Source organism: Hyperolius riggenbachi, chromosome 4 (genome assembly GCF_040937935.1).
Source record: "Hyperolius riggenbachi isolate aHypRig1 chromosome 4, aHypRig1.pri, whole genome shotgun sequence".
Taxonomy (NCBI): Eukaryota; Metazoa; Chordata; class Amphibia; order Anura; family Hyperoliidae; genus Hyperolius; species Hyperolius riggenbachi.
This window is the reverse complement of record NC_090649.1, coordinates 205,806,268-205,824,198: the sequence shown is the minus strand read 5'-3', so window position 1 is coordinate 205,824,198 and position 17,931 is coordinate 205,806,268. Positions and strand designations below refer to the sequence as shown.

Here is a 17,931-nt window from a genome sequence, read left to right as displayed (position 1 = left end):
CCTACATATACTGGGACATATACCCCCTGCCTACATATACTGGGACATATACCCCCTGCCTACATATACTGGGACATATACCCCCTGCCTACATATACTGGGACATATACCCCCTGCCTACATATACTGGGACATATACCCCCTGCCTACATATACTGGGGACATATACCCCCTGCCTACATATACTGGGGACATATACCCCCTGCCTACATATACTGGGGACATATACCCCTGCCTACATATACTGGGCACATATACCCCTGCCTACATATACTGGGCACATATACCCCTGACTACATATACTGGGCACATATACCCCTGGCTACCTGTTCTGGGGACATCTCTACCCCTGGCTACCAGTTCTGGGGACATCTCTACCCCTGGCTACCAGTTCTGGGCACATCTATACCGCTGGCCACCTATTCTGGGGACGCCTATAGACCTGGGGTACCTATTTTTGGGGAACCACTGCTGTACGATTGAGTGTATTTTGGGGAACTGCTGCCAGGTGAGAGGTGTCTACATATTAAGGGGGCATTCTGCCTATTTATGTGAAAAGCTGTCTATTTATGTGCCTCATGACTGCTGAATTCGTCTTGTTGCGGGCCTCATGGTTACTGACTTTGTCTTGTTAGGGGCCTCATGATTTGTTGGGGGCCTCAAGATTGCTCACAATTGATCACATGATTGCTAACTGCGAGACTATGGAAAAAGCTGAATCATCATCATATGAGACAATAGCATTAAACCTACTTTTTCCGCTTTTTAAAACAGAAAATGAAACTTGGAGGTTCTAAAAAAAATGAATAATTTTTTCAGGAGTACGATGGATGAAATTGTTTATCTTCACAGTTTATTTTCAACTTAATTTTCCATAATGTTCATGTATGAGTTAAAACGTTTGTATTTAGTTTAAATTGCTGTTGGCACTTTGTGATAGTAAAGTGACTTTGCAGTTTGGACACTCGACCTCCAAAAGGTTCGCCACCACTGTCCTAATCTAATGTCCCACCATTGCTTAGTTCATGTAAACTTGTCTCCACCCACGACCACACCCACATTCTGGTTCATGACCACACCCATTTTTCGGCGCAGCGCGCGTAGCTCCATTTTTTGGCGCGACACCAGCCCAGATTGCCACCCCGCTTTTTGCTCCTCACTTTTTGCTTTCCTGGAAAATTTTCTGCGGACGCCCATGCTCACCAGGGCAGTAACATATGCCAACAAAGAGAGAGAGAGTGATTTGTGATTGTGTGAGTGCTGCTCAAGCTGCAACACTACTTGTATTTAAATCACTTAAGCGTATTTGCAGTGATTTTTGCCACATTTCCATGACAATTTTAACAACTTCACTACTGAGGGTTTTTTTCCCTCACAAGATTGCCCTATACATTCCTAGTGGTTTGGGTCACCCTGAGATGCTTGGTTACAGTTGTAAGGGGCCAAAAGAAACCAAAAAGTCCCCTTACTAAAATAGGACTGTGCTGTAGACAGGATTTACATTGAATATCATCAAGTATACCAGCACTCCGTATTTGCAAGAAATCACGCTCTTTTATTGAGCCATCATATCCACAGAAGTAGCCGACAATTGTTTTGGGGGCCTCGCAGGGTCCCCCTTTATCAAGGCGTGTGGTTACAATCAGACATGGTAGTCAACTCCTATATACTTACTTAATCCTCTAACACCCCACCCAAAACAGTGATCAACAAGTGATGTCATCTCCTCAGTTCACAATATAAACATGTATACACAATAAACTCTACCATCTCATCAGATTAGAGCTATGCTTCATTACAATGCTTGTGCGCACAGCGCTACTGTAATCATGCATGCTTAAGGTGCGTACACACGCACTACTATAAGGAACGACAGGTCCGTCAGACCCTCCCGCTGGGCGGGCGGTCTAGATAGTAGAGCGTGTGTACAGTCTGTCGGCAGACTGACAACTGTTTCTGAATGATCCGCTAGTGCGTTTGAGCTCTTAAGGCAGGGGACACACTTGTCTTTCATTTCTCTGAACTCGCCCATTGATTAACATGAGTTCTCAATTTAAATCCAGTTTTCTTTGCAGAAAACACACACGAAAATGGTCAAGTATGTTCCCTGCCTATAAACCTGTATAGAAAAAAAAAAACCATCAGAAGAGGCACATCAGACACTATTTTACCCTGTGAAATTGAAATATGTTTGTTGGGGGCTGGTGGCATCCATACCCTCCATCCTTCTATTTACTAACAAAATACTGTCAAAGCCAGGTATACACCAAACTAGGTCTAAAGACGGCCATGTTTGACCAAGAGTCAGATCTCTCTCTGAGAGAACCTGATCAGATAAGAGATCTTTTAGTTGCCCTTACACCACAGGCCTGTTCCCAATTGTTTTCAGACCAAGAGCTCTCGGGAATCAGCCTCATTACACCACATCCGTCACTGCCCAAAATGTATATGTTCCCCTGTGCATTCAAATACCTGTCTGCTGTCCCCTACCGCGGTGCCCAAACAACTTGCACTGCATGTAGCATGTGGGGTGCCTGTGTGACATCACAGCTAAGCTAATATTCTGTACTGATGAAACAAAGCCAAAGAATCTTTTTTTGAAGTTAAAAACAGTGTACCTCTGCTCCTATTCTAATCCATCCTCACCATGCTCTGCTGTTTTTCATGCAGTTTGATGCCTCTGAAAATGCTTTAACGTTAATGCTAAATGAGAGTGATATGGAGGCTGACATATTTATTTACTTTTAAACAATACCAGTTGCCTGGCAGGCCTGCTTGTCTATTTGACTGCAGTAGTGTTTGAATTACACCAGTAACAAGCATGCAGCTAATCTTGTCAAACAAAATTGTCAGAGACACTTGATCTGCTGCATGCTTCTTCAGGGTCTATGGCTAAATTTAATAGAGTCAGAGGATAAGCAGGATAGTCAGGCAACTCCATAAAATTTTTTCAGATTCTTGCTCCCTCAGGAACCACACTCTTAACCTCCTTGGCGTTCAGTTTCCCCAGGATGTCTGTGCAAAAAGTGGTTCAATTAATTTAAAATAGAGTTTTTTTTCGTAATCAAATTTTTTTAAAATATTGAATGAAATGCAGGTTATTGTATTGAATTCAAAACAAAAAACGTTGCCGCCAGATGTTGAATACGCTGCGTGGCCCTGGCATCAACACCAATAGCCGGGACCACATCATCACTGAGGGAGAAGCAAATCTGCCAAGGAACATGGAAAAGGACACTGGGCAAGCTATTGGAGGTACACAATGGTACGAGGGATCAGCATGCCAATGGTGGGTATAGGTGCTGCAGTATAGGTAGCCAGATATAAATATCCCCAGTACAGTTAGCCAGCTATAGTTGCAGCAGTATAGGTTCACCAGGAATAAGTGTCCCTGTAGTTAGCAGCTATAGGGGCTGCAGTACAAGTTAGCCAGGAATGTGTCACCATGCAACTATCCTAATCCCCCTCCTCCTTCCACTGATCAACCCTCCCTCCCGACCCACTCTCCCTCCACCGATCACCTTGGCGGCGCTGTGAGTGGAGATTGGGGAGTTTTACTCACCGAGGCTATCTCTAGGGAAGATTGCAGATTATCCTCTGCATGCAGCTCCCCGCTGGCCACTCACAATGATGTCTGCTCGCCTCTGTGGGCACTTGTGCATGCGCATCCACATCATCTGGCACATACTGCCGTGGATGTGAAGGCACGAGTACCCGCCCAGGCGCTGAAGAGACGGTAGTTTGCCATTATTGTGGGCAGCCAAATCGGGACACAGCGGACCACTGGAGCTGCAGCGAGGGACTGAGCTGCCTGCAAGGGGCTGGAAGAGCCCCAGGTGAGTAGAGTAAAATAAATAGATTTATTGCCTCAGAAGTTCTTTAAAAGAATACCTTAGTGCTTAAATATCTAAAAAAATAATAATATGGATACTGTGTGTGGGGGGAATGGTGTAGATGCTTACCGCACCTCCTATGCCCTTGCATCACCCTCCGTTCTCCAGTAATTTGTCCCATTCTGTACCCTGGGTTGATGCCCTCTGGCTCGGACATACTATGCTGTGCCTGTGCAGTCTCTGTAAGGTGATATATAAAAACCAGAGTGGAAATTTACGTACATTTTTATTCATTTGTTCTTAAACTGGCCCATCACCTCAGGTAAAAACCTAAGCATTATGGAGTCTCAGTGCAGGAGTAAATACCTAAAGCTATAAGAACTTTCTTATGACCTAACTAAATGTGTTTATGTTCATTACATCTGGAGATGCTGCCATCTAGTGTACAACAAAAGCACACCCAGCAGCAGTAGAGTTTTGTCCTGTGTTGGTCATCAGTGAAAGCAAAGCTTTGAATCAAGGTGATACCATTTGTTAGCTAACTTTAAAAGATGTAAAACATAAAATTCTGCCCATCAAGCAGGATGAAAAATGTGACTTGACTTCAAAAGATTTGGCTATCATTCTTTCATTATATTTTATTGAAAATTATACTTTTAACATCTTTATAATCCTTTAAAGAGACACTGGAACGAGAATAAAACTCGCTTTTTACCTTATATTCAACAGGGGCATGTTTGCCCCTGCTAAAACGCAGCTATCCCGCGGCAGAACGAGGGGTCTTTACCCCCCGAATCCCACCCTGCAAAATCCACAACCAACTTGGTCGTAGATTTTGCTGCTCCTGGAGGCAGGACTAATGGCCGCAGCCCTGCCTCTCAGCGCGTCTATCAGCGGCGGATCTCCGCCTCTCCCCGCCCCTCTCAGTGAAGGAAGACAGAGGGGCAGGAAGAGGCGGCGATCAGCGCTGAAAGATACGCTGAGAGGTAGGGCTGCGGCCATTAGGGATGGTCGCTGGATTCCGCGGAATTGTAAATTCCGTGATTCCTGACGGAATTTGGTGATTCCGGTTCCGATATCACGGAACGGAATTGCAATAACTAAAACAGAATTCCGCTGAAAATGTTTGTATTCTGCAGAATTTTACGGAATTCAAATTGACTTACTAACCTAACTAATTTCTTCCTCCCTCCTCCTGGAGGGGAGGAGGGTCTCGTCTTCCAGGGAATTATAGTATTTTGAAAGCCAGAGGAGGAAGGGAGGAGGGTTAATAGGGTCTATGGGCTATCATGTAGGATAAACAGGGTTACTTTAGCGATTTTTTAAAAAAAAATTTCCGACGGAATCCCGCGGAATTTCGTACAAATCCGGCGGAATTTAACACTGACTGAATCCGTGATTTCCGGCGGAACGGAATTTGCTCTTTCCGATCATCCCTAGCGGCCATTAGCCCTGCCTCAACAGGAAGCTCTCCCCGCACAGCACGGAGGGGATTTGGGGGGTAAAGACCTCTCGTTCAGCCGTGGGAGAGCAGCGTTTTAGCAGGGGCAAACATGCCCCTGCTGAATAGAAGGTAAAAAGTGAGTTTTATTCTCGCTTCAGACTCTTTAAAGTGTAACTGTCGGGCATAAAATCAAAAATCAATTATTTTTATCTGGTGAACAAGTAATAAGGATGCTAACCAAGCAAATCCAAAAGTTAAAATCACTATTACTTTTCTTGTTGATAAATGATCATTCCCCAGTTTACCTGACTCTTATTTGGTACACAAAAAGGAAGTTGCAGGGCATGCTGGGTTGTCATCTTTTGCTTCTCTACTTCTATTTCTCTACTAGAGAAGCAAAAAAAGGAGAACCTAGCATGCCCTGCAGTTGCTGTGTACCAGATTTTGTGTGTACCAAATAAGAGTCAGGTAAACTGGGGAATGATCATTTATCAACAAGTAATAGGGATTTTAACTTTTGGATTGCCTGGTTAGAAACCTTATTACTTGTTTACCAGATAAAAATAAAGAATTGATTTATTTTATGCCCGACAGTCACACTTTAAGTCCATTCGCGTAACACAAAGTTTACAATTTAAGATGTAAAATTTTGAAGTCATCTATGACATATAAACATACACACACACACACACTCACATATTAGGCCTGAAAGATAAATTGAATTTAAACCGAAATCGCGATCACCAAGATCACAATTTCGGAATAGTCAAAGCGGCGAGTATCGCAATGACATTTCCGCATGGGGAAGTTTGAAGAAGCAGCTTCAAAATTACCCAAAGTCTGGGCGCGTGCGGCCCACATCATCAGCAGTGTTGGACATACCTTTCACACAAAACCAACGCTGTCCGTACTCTTGCCATCTGCAGACTAAAGTGCATACTTCCTGGTTCCTGTATGTCACATGACATACAGGAAGTATGCCATGCAATAGAGCCTGCAGGAGGCGAAGTGGATAGACTTGCATTGATGGAAGGTATGTCCAGCACTGCCGCAGCTTGGGGGCAGGGAGTGGGGCACAGAGCAGGCACAGAGAGAGAGTCACAGAGCAGGCACAGACAAAAGGGCCACAAAGAGACCCAGAGGGGACACAAAGAGACACAGAGTGCACAAAGAGAGACGGGGCCAGAGGCGTACAGAGGAGGGGAACAATGCTTGATATGAAGGAAATCCTGAATCGAAAATCGTGATTTTGGACAGAAATCGCTCAATCAATTTTCTCCTAAAATCGTTCAGGCCTAATACACATACATACACACACACACACACACACACACACATTTATTTTGGTACATTAATACATTCTAGTACACCATCTCTTAAAGTTAACCTGAGGTGGTATAAATAAATGCATGGATTCTTTCCTGGGGCTTCCTCCAGCCCCTTGACCTGTGATGCCTCCCTCGCTGTCCTCCCAGGTAGCTCCGTTATCCTACCCTGTAATTGGGCTTCATTCCCGCCAGTTGGCCATTCTGCGCATGCATTTCTACAGCCAGAAGCATTCTGTGCGTACTCTGACAGGAGCGTGCAGCCAGGCATGTGCAGAGCAGCCCGACTGAAGCCTGATTACAGAGCAACAGGCATTTCTAGATTGCCTTATATAACTAAGCATCCACTAAGGGCCCATTCCCACTAGAGCGTTTTGCTGGCAATTTTGGCAAAATGCTCAAACGCTAGCGCTTTACAAAGCGCTAGTGCCATTAAACCCTATGGGCCCGTTCTTACTTGGGCGATTTGCGTTAATCGCCTGCGAGTAACACAAATCGCCAAACGCATAGCCTGCACCATTTTCAGGCAATTTCCCACCGATCGCGTTTCAGTGCTATAGAAGCGCTAAGCACGATCACAGAGAAAAAAATTAAATAATAAAATCGATGCAATGTCCAGTGATTTTTTTCCGCGTGTAATCGCAGGAAAATAATAAAAAAATCACTCCCGCAAAACGCCGGTGGTAATCGCTGTGGTTTTGCGCTTTCAAGTGTGAATGGGGCCTTTTTGTTACATTTTAAGTGCAGGCGATTTTCAAAATCACCCTGAAAGTACTTGTGCAATGATTCTCTATGAGAGAGTTCATATCAGAGCAGTTAGTTTGTGATCAGCTTAAATAATGGTCTGTAGCGGGGCTAAACTGTTGGCGGGGAGGCCTTGTTCACAAGCCAAATTGCACAATTCATCTGGAAGCTTTTCAGAACATCAGTATTGACTGCAAGAACCATTTTGTTAATGGTTAACTATCAGAAATACCAGCATAGTATAGAGACAGCCCGTTATGAACTGCATGATAACCTGTATCCCAGCTATGATAAGAGCTCAGTGGGCCATATGCAATTAGAGGTGACAAGCAGCTCAAACTTGCAAGCTTATCACCTCACATTGTTCAGGATTTACTGGAAAATTAGAGGACCACTCAAGTGGAAAAAGTAAGCAGTTAAAATCTGACAGAACTGACAGGTTTTGGACTAGGCAATCTACTCATGGGGGATTCTTAGGGTTTTTATGGCCTAGCGGCACACTGGAGGACAAAAGAACTGCAGCGCTGGAAGAAGGTAAATAAAGCTTAACTTTATTTCAGCTTGGCTATCCTTTTAAGCCGTCTGCAGCCATATGATGCAGTGTAATTAAACAATTATACCAAAACACATGCTACCAATCAACACCATCAGTAAGTCAAACAGTAAAAGCAAGACGACATTTATATTGTTCTTTACTCCTAGTGGATGCAAGGACACTGGCAACAATGTTAATCACGGTAACAAGTTTCCATTAGTGCGATCCAATTTAAGATCAAGACAATGTATACTGGCGTAAAGCCCCCCTAAACCGTGCAATTCCACATGCGATCGATCTCAATTGGATCGATTAAATCCAACATGTCCGATCGCGATTCGATCGGTAGTGTGGTCGATTTTGCATAGTTACCAGTGCCAAACCGACCAAGCTGCCGATCGAACATGTCGATTTAATCAATCCAATTGAATTTGATCGATTGCATGGGGAATTGCATGGTGTAGAGGGGGCTTTAGGAGAAGATAGTTAATATTAGATTTTTTTTTCCGTTTGTAGGTTGCTTTCATAGCTATGGACAGTTTGTTTATTTAAAAAGGGATTGTCAGCCACAAATTCAAATGTATTGATTCATTGTTCTGTGCTTAAAGCGGATCAGAGATGAAAAACTAACTATAACAAGTAACTTGTCTATGGCCTCAATTCACTAAGATCATGCTAGAGATAATAAAGCAAGAGAAAAAAAGAAAACTTACCTCCACGCGTGAGAGAGTTATCTTACCTCTTCATTCCTTAAGTTACCTCTCCTGTAGTTAATTTACCTCCTCTGTAGTTAATTTACCTCCTCTGTAGTTATTTTCACACGCAGTTAATTAACAGCCTGTCTTTAACTCTGGAGTTATTTTAAGGATTGGAGAGTTAATTTAAAGACAGAAGAGTTAACTTTAGGCTTGCCTGAGGTAAAATGTTTCCTGAATACTAAATGCCTTATCAACATGGTAACAACTCTAGAAGAGTTATTAAAGACAGGAGATAAGCTTAGTGAATTGAGGCCAATATATCTTATCTAAAGTTTAGATAGTTTACACAGCATATCTAGCTGCAAACCGCTTCAACAGTTTGTTTATTTATTCTTGTGATACGAGAGCAGCCATGTTTTGTTTACACAGGCAAGCTGCAACTGCATCTCCAGCCCTCAGCTCACTCCCCTCTGCCTCTGAAATCTCTGGCTAGTAACCTCCTCCTCCTGCCCAGACTGAGCTCCCATAAGCCCTTGCTACATGGAGTGCCAAGGCACTTTGAGCTGTGGGCGAGGCTTGTTTAGTTTATAGGGAATTTAGACTATTACAACAAAAAAAATATTTGGCTTGAGGAATGCCCTATAAACTATATGTAAGGAACACAATTATGCAATGAGTAAAAGTTTCTCGGATCCACTTTAATGTGGACCTGAACTCTTGCACAGGACAAAAGGAAAACCTAGAGAAATGCACCCTGTATTTAGATAATTTAGCCTGTTTAACTCCTCCTCTAATCACAAGTTGTAATTTGATCTCTACCTGTGTCACCTGACTGACATGACCGATAAGCTCATTTGAAAGCACAGGCTGTTAATAGGTCTGCTTCCATGAATCAGGAAGTTGAAACAGTGCAGCTTTAACAAATACATGTTTTTTGTTTAAAGGTTATTATGTTGTTGTGTATCTTTTAGAGCAGAGAGGAAGTTCTGATTTCAGGTCCGCTTTAACATGCAGCCTGCAACCTTACCCTGCATTGCAAGCACTCAATCTATTCAGAAAGGTTTCTGCTTTAATAGATCTTATCTCAGTCAGTCTGGCTATTTTTGGAAATCTGCCATCACCCCTCCCACGCCCCCGCTCCCCACTATTTGGCTGAGGGCAGTTCAGTGAGCTGCTGAAATCTAGGAGGAAAAAAAAAAAAAGTAAGGGAGGAAAGGACATCAGTATTGCCTTCAGAGTGAAGCAAAATGGAAAATGCCAGGAACAGAATTCTCTTTAATATATAAAATTAACAGAAATCAAAACATTACAGTACAATATATCTGTTATGCAAGTAGAAAAAGTAAGTAGTTCTCTACGTGTTTTTTTCCCTGGGATAGTATGGCTGTTCCTGCTGTTTTAACAAACGATTTCACAGCATTTTTTCAAAAGGGCCTAAATGTTCTGCACATAGTGCTGCTATCAATGGAAATGCATTTGGATGGACCTCTAAGAAACCTTATGCAGACTGAATGGGAGTGTAGTACAACTGTTTCCCAGAAACATGGTAAGGGTCCTTTTATACTTGTATGATTTGGTAGCGGTGTGATTCGGACTGGAGTAAAAAGAAAAAAAAAATGTTGGTGCACTGCCGGGAGTTGCAGAGTAACCGCAGGTTCTGCGTTATTCCTGCGACACCCGGAACACATCTCATCCGGCACCACAGGCAGTGTGTCATGCCTCATTGACTTTAATTGGCACTGCAACAAGCTGCGGCAGGGGAAAAGTAATGTGACGCAGTAAGTATAAAAGGGGCCTAAAGGATTACTTTCTCAATAAAAATACTTTATAAGCAGTGCATGTGTCTGTAACTTTGGCCAGAAGGCAGTGCAAGCAGGAGACTGGAAATAGGATGTTAGGGGTGTTTTTCCAGCAATACCCTGCTGTGGGAAAACTCCAGCCATTTCTATTTGTGTTTCCATATGTTAGGGACAACTCACACAACACTCAGCATCTAATTCAGTTAATGGAGTACGTGATGTCTGCACCACAATTAAAAATTGGCTTTGCTGGAGCATAAGATGATGCACATTCTGGAATTACAGTTGGTAGGGCACCTCACAGTTCATAGGAGTCTAAAGTGAAGGACACTCCCTCAGTGACCTTTTGCAATTCTGCCAGCTGATTCAAGTCTCCAGAGGCTAGCTTAATTTGCTGTAGACATTGCTTCACAAGTGCATCCTTTATTGGAAATAAATGAAGCACCAATCATCTCATTCCTAAAGGTCGTTACACATCACCTGATCATCCTAAACAGAAGAAAAAAAAGGTTGCATTAAACCATTTAGATTAAAAAAAAAAAATTCAGATGTCAAATATGAACTTTTTAAAGTAGATTTCCTTACTTCACTACTTTCATGGTTGTGAAATAATAAAAAAATACACTTACAGTGCTGCCCATAATTATTCATACCCCTGAAAAATTTTGACTTTAAGCTACTTTTATTCAACCAGCAAGTAATTGTTTGATGGGAAATGGCATAGGTGTCTCCCAAAAGATAATAAGATGTACAAGAGGCATTGTTGTAGGAAAAAAACATTTCTCAGCTTTTATTTACATTTGAGCAAAAAGTGTACAGTCCAAAATTATTCATACCTTTCACAAACTGTCAATCTGTGGGAAAACCCAAAAATCTATACCATTCCAAATAGTCCAAGCTTTTTCAAAGCATCCTGATTAATTGGGGACAGCTGTTTTAATCAACTCAACAGGTGAAAAACAGCAGCTCTCTGCACTTGGTTTTTGGACAGTCAAGGCTAAGGGTGCATACACACATCAGACCATAGTCTTTAAAAAATGAAAGATCACAGACCAATTTTACCCCCTTCCATGTAGTATGAGAGCCATACTCTACACCAGGGGTCTCAAACTCGCGGCCCATGGGGCCATTTGCGGCCCTCGATACAATATTTTGTGGCCCTCGCTGGCAAAAGCTTCCTTATAGTTCGCTTCAGTGCTCCCAAGTAATCCGCCGCATCCCCGCCGCTAAACGAGGGCTGCAGAGCCCCCAAATCGCCTGGGGGGCAATCCGCCGGCATTTCCTGGAAGGGGCAGAGCTTTCAGCTTCAGCTCTGCCCCTCCTGACGTCAATCGCCACACGGATCGCTGCCTCTCCCCGCCCCTCTCTGTGAAGGAAGAGTGAGAGGGACGGGCAGAGGCGGCGATGCGCCGCGATTGTGAAATTCCTTATGCGGCCCAGTCTCATCCTGACTTCGCCTCCTGCGGCCCACCAGGTACATTGAGTTTGAGACCCCTGCTCTACACAGTCTATTCTATTGAGCTGAACTCCCCATCAGATAGAAATCGTTGCAAGATGCTGCACACATAGATGCTGTACACATTCAAAAGATCAGTATCTGCAAAAGATCTGTTCCTGAAAAATGCATTTATAGTCTATGATATCTGCAGATCCTCATACACACCTTGTTTAACAGACATTCATCATAGACTATGAATGCATTTTGCAGGAACGGATCTTTTGCAGATACTAATCTGTTTGCATGTGTGCGGCATCTTGCAAAGATTTCTATCTTTGGGGAGTTCATCTCAATAGAATAGACCAGTGATGGCTAACCTTGGCACTCCAGCTGTGACAAAACTACAAATCCCATCATGCCTCTGCCTCCCCGAGTTATGCTTAGAGCTGTTGAATATTGCAATGCCTCATGGGACTTGTAGTTCCACCACAGGTGGAGTGCAAAGGTTAGCCATCACTGGAATAGACTGTGTAGAGTATGGCTCTCATACTACATGGAAGGGGGTAAAATTAATCTGTGATCTTTCATTTTCCAAAGACTATGGTCTGATGTGTGTATGCACCCTAAGACAAAGGAGCTCAGTGAAGACCTGTAGCTGCACATTGTGGCTGCTCGCAAGTCAGGAAAGGGCTACACGGCCATTTCTAAAATGTTTCAAGTTCCAGTGGCTACAGTGCAAAGTATTAAAAAATACAAGATGCTCCGCACTGTGGAAAATCTCAAGAGGATGTGGTTGGAAGCCAAAAGTGACACCTGTTCTGGCCAGGATAGTGAGGGGGAAAAAAACAAAAAAAAAACAAACAAAAAAAAACACAAAGGATCACCACCAAGGCCATGGTGAATCTGGACGTGGTCGGGAGCCAAAAATGACACCTTATCTGCTGGTGGCAATGTCTCAAAGCAAACAAACCAACGGACACTGCACACTTCTGGGTTCCACAGATGCAGACCAAGGAGGACGCCACTTCTCCAGATAAGGCACACAAAAGCTTGCTTGGCCTTTGCAAATGCTTATCTGGACAAAAAAAAAAAAGAAGACTTCTGGTCTTCTGTGTTATGTCAGATGAAACAAAAATTTAATTGTCTGGTCACAATGACGTTTCCTTCATTTGGCGTGAAATGTAGAAGCATTCAACCCAAAGAACACCATCCCCACTGTCGAGCATGGTGGTGGAAACCTAATGCTTTGGGGATGTTTTTCAGCCAATGGACCAGGGAACCTACTCACAGTAAACAGCACCATGAAAAAGAGCAATACATGAGGATTCTCAAAGACATCAGGCAGTCTGCAGAGAAACTTGGTCTTGGGCACCAGTGGACATTTCAGCATGACAATGACCCAAAACACATAGCAAAAGTGGTGAAGAAATGGTTAGCAGACAACATTAACATTTTGGAATGGCCCAGCCAGAGTCCTGACTTGAATCCAATTGAGAATCTGTGGAGGAAACTAAAGATCAGGGTAATGGGAAGACGACCCTCCAACCTTAAATATTTGGAGCTCATTGCTAAAGATGAATGGGCAAACATACTTGGAGACATACAAAAAGCTGATCTGCAATTATAGGAAGCGTTTGATTGCTGTAATAGCCAATAAAGGCCTTTGCATTGATTGATAAGGGTAAAAATACTTTTGAACTGGACACTTTTTGCTCAAATATAAATAAAAAGCTGAGAAATGCTTTTTTCCCCCACAATAATGCCTCTTGTACATCGTGTTATCTTTTCCTGTCAAAAAAATTACTTGATGGTTGAATAAAGTAACGTAGTCAAAATTTGCCAGGGATATAAATAATTATGGGCAGCACTGTATCTGCGCCCCTTTACACCGGCTGTGAAAGGACCGGATGCTTCCTCATCTCACCCAACTGTTCCAGCCATCTCCTGAAAGCGCAGAGCCTTGCCCTACTTTTTTTCAGGTCACTGGTGTACTGGTTCTACCTAGACACGTACCTGTACCAGTGGATGATTATTGTACTATGGAATTTCTACAGGCAGGAGAAAAATAAACCATACTGTTTCAATCACAATGTTTTGTATAGATAAAAAAAAAAATTAAAAAAAAATTTAAAATTAGATTTTAAAGTTTTGGTAAATAATGCGCCTATGGAATCTGTTGTGTGTCTTACACTTGAGGTTATAGTAGAATCCCTTTATAGTAAACTCCAAGGGACCAGGAAAAGTAGTTTACTAAATCATACATACAGTGGGTTGCAAAAGTATTCGGCCCCCTTGAAGTTTTCCACATTTTGTCACATTACTGCCACAAACATGAATCAATTTTATTGGAATTCCACATGAAAGACCAATACAAAGTGGTGTACATGTGAGAAGTGGATTGAAAATCATACATGATTCCAACAATTTTTTACAAATAAATAACTGCTAAGTGGGGTGTGCGTAATTATTCTGCCTCCTGAGTCAATACTTTGTAGAACCACCTTTTGCTGCAATTACAGCTGCCAGTCTTTTAGGGTATGTCTCTACCAGCTTTGCACTTCTAGAGACTGAAATCCTTGCCCATTCTTCTTTGCAAAACAGCTCCAGCTTAGTTAGATTAGATGGACAGCGTTTGTGAACAGCAGTTTTCAGATCTTGCCACAGATTCTCGATTGGATTTAGATCTGGACTTTGACTGGGCCTTTCTAACACATGGATAGGTTTTGTTTTAAACCATTCCATTGTTGCCCTGGCTTTATGTTTAGGGTCGTTGTCCTGCTGGAAGGTGAACCTCCGCCCCAGTCAAGTCTTTTGCAGTCTCCAAGAGGTTTTCTTCCAAGTTAGCCCTGTATTTGGCCCCATCCATCTTCCTATCAACTCTGACCAGCTTCCCTGTCCCGGTTTAAGAGAAGCACCCCCAGAGCATGCTGCTGCCACCACCATATTTGACAGTGGGGATGGTGTGTTCAGAGTGATGTGCAGTGTTAGTTTTCCGCCACACATAGTGTTTTGCATTTTGGCCAAAAAGTTCCATTTTGGTCTCATCTGACCAGAGCACCTTCTTCCACATGGTTGCTGTGTCCCCCACATGGCTTGTGGCAAACTGCAAACGGGACTTCTTATGCTTTCTGTTAACAATGCTTTTCTTCTTGCCACTCTTCAATAAAGGCCAACTTTGTACAGTGCATGACTAATAGTTGTCCTATGGACAGAGTCTCCCACCTGAGCTGTAGATTTCTGCAGCTCGTCCAGAGTCACCATGGGCCTCTTGACTGCATTTCTAATCAGCGCTCTCCTTGTTCGGCCTGTGAGTTTAGGTGGATGGCCTTGTCTTGGTAGGTTTACAGTTGTGCCATACTCCTTCCATTTCTGAATGATCGCTTGAATAATGCTCCGTGGGATGTTCAAGGCTTTGGAAATCTTTTTGTACCATAAGCCTGCTTTACATATCTCAATAACTTGATCCCTGACCTGTCTTGTGTGTTCTTTGGACTTCATGGTGTTGTTGCTTCCAATATTCTCTTAGACAACCTCTGAGGCTCTCACAGAGCAGCTGTATTTATACTGACATTACATTACACACAGGTGCACTCTAGTCATTAGCACTCATCAGGCAATGCCTATAGGCAACTGACTGCACTCAGATCAAAGGGGGCCGAATAATTATGCACACCCCACTTTGCAGTTATTTGTAAAAAATGTTTGGAATCATGTATGATTTTTGTTCCACTTCTCATGTGTACACCACTTTGTGTTGGTCTTTCATGTGGAATTCCAATAAAATTGATTCAGGTTTGTGGCAGTAATATGACAAAATGTGGAAAACTTCAAGGGGGCCAAATAGTTTTGCAACCCACTGTATTTATACAGACGCATTTGCTGGGACCTGAGGACTGAGTTTACTATATTAGAGTTTGCTATAATTATATTCTACTGTATAAGAAATTATAGAATGTGGTACAGACCAGATTGTTTTATTATATCCTGATACTTAAAGCGGAATATAACCCTGCATTTCAACTTTGCTCTAAAACATTATTTACAGTATATTATATGCAACCAGCATTTTTTTTTTACTAGACCAGCATTGGAAGGGTTACACAGGGCTTTAAAGTCCCTGGAGATTTTTGCAGACGCATCCGAACTTGAGTTAGATACTTTTTGTTTACACAAATGTATCTAAGTGTTTATTGTGACTCATCTCTCTCACTGAGAAGGAGTTGGAGGACAGCTAGAGTGTGTAACATTTCTAAATATATACATATAACTAAATAGAATGTATCTGAACGTCTGCTCGGAACTTAAAACCTCTGTGTTTAACCCTTCCAATGCTGGTCTAGTAAAAAAAAATGCTTTTTGCATATAATATGCTGTAAATAAAGAGCAAAGTTGAAATGCAGGGTTATATTCCGCTTTAAAGGGAAGGTTCAGGGAGGGTGGGTTAAAAATAAAAATCAAAATTCCACTTACCTGGGGCTTCCTCTGGGGCTTCCTCCAGCCCGTGGCAGGCAGGAGGTGCCCTCGCCGCCGCTCCGCAGGCTCCCGGTGGTGCGCCCGACCTGGCCAGGCCGGCTGCCAGGTCGGGCTCTTCTGCGCTCCAAGGCCCGGAACTTCTGCGTCCCACGCCGGCGCTCTGACGTCATCGGACGTCCTCCGTGCTCTACTGCGCATGCGCAGTAGTTCTGCGCATGCGCAGTAGAGCCCGGAGGACGTCCTATGACGTCAGAGCGCCGGCGTGGGACGCAGACGTTCCGGGCCTTGGAGCGCAGAAGAGCCCGACCTGGCAGCCGGCCTGGCCAGGTCGGGCGCGCCACCGGAGACCACCGGGAGCCTGCGGAGCGGCGGCGAGGGCACCTCCTGCCTGCCACGGGCTGGAGGAAGCCCCAGGTAAGTGGAATTTGATTTTTATTTTTAACCCACCCTCCCTGAACCTTCCCTTTAAAGAGAACCAGAGACCACAGATGTTATACATACCTGGGGCTTCCTCCAGCCCCATCAGCCTGGATCACTCCCATGCCGCCTTTCTCCGCCGGTACCGAGTCCCGTCATTTCGGCCAGTCGACGCAAGCGCAGTGCGCTCCCTCCGTACTGCGCAGGCGCATACATACAGCGCCGGAAGGAGCCCCTGTGCATGCGGAAGACCTGGTACCAGCGATAGAGGCAGCGGAGGACGGCGGCGTGGGAGCGATCCAGGCTTATGGGGTTGGAGGAAGCCCCAGGTATGTATAACATTTTTCTTAATTTTTAGAGATCGTTTGTCTCTGGTTCCCTTTAAAACCTTGCAACAGAAACCTTGTATGAGGTTTTTCTTATCACAATAAGTTCTTGTATTGCTGGCAAATTCCTAGTTTAATAGGCATTACCTGTGTATCACCCACCATTGTCAATGTTGTCCTATATACAGTGCTATGGATCCATACATTTGAAATAGGCGCCGGTAGACTTAGGCGCAGGATACAGCCGGTACAAGTCCTGGCCATGTTAATTACTATTCCCCCTCCAGGCCGCCATGGATAGTGGGAAATGATATAATTCGGCTTCCAGCTATTGCAGGAGGCCGAATTATTGGGTTTTAAAAGCAACTTCGGCTCCGTCTTCTGACGGCGCTGACGTTACTCACTGAGCGTCGGCGCTGACGTTACTCACTGAGCGTCGCTATAGCTGTAATTCCTATTACAGTCTATGGTGGCGCCGGCTGTGCCCAAATCTACCTGCGCTGAAAAGCTCTGCTCCGCTATGGAAGACTAGGGGGGAAATATAAACTGATATCACTACCAGTAAAGCAACACAGAAGAGGCTGCCTGAAACAGTGCATAGAGAAAGTGACAAGTTAATAAGAAATTTTAAAACCGTAAATACCTCTAGATATTTACAGTTCTCCAAGGGGTTAGATCCTGCAGGTTTCACATTATCAGACCATCACTCGCTGTAGAGGAACTCCGCCTTCCAGAGTATTGTGTTCTTCCTGCAGGTTGGTGGATGGGCTTTGGTGTTCATTCCTAATTAAGCAGCAGAAACACAACTGATCATATGACCTCGCAAGCAGCAACAGACCAGTACTTTCCTTACCACAGGAAGATTCTGATTAACATCCTGATGGGTTGTAGGCTCCCTG

General features: G+C 43.7%; 2 long non-coding RNA genes across 2 annotated transcripts in view; one reads left to right on the top strand and one right to left on the bottom strand.

The window, feature by feature from the left end:
• The window catches only part of LOC137571719 (uncharacterized), a 230,080-nt gene that overhangs the window by 82,927 nt on the left and 129,222 nt on the right, over positions 1-17,931 (top strand). The gene's annotated exons all lie outside the window — the stretch shown is intronic.
• LOC137571716 (uncharacterized) overlaps positions 7,877-17,931 on the bottom strand; it is a 24,180-nt gene continuing 14,125 nt past the window's right edge. The window contains exons 4-5 of the long non-coding RNA XR_011031413.1: positions 17,676-17,815; positions 7,877-10,867 (exon numbers count right to left, since the gene is read on the bottom strand). This is a non-coding gene — a long non-coding RNA (uncharacterized lncRNA). The remainder of the gene's footprint in view (positions 10,868-17,675; positions 17,816-17,931) is intronic.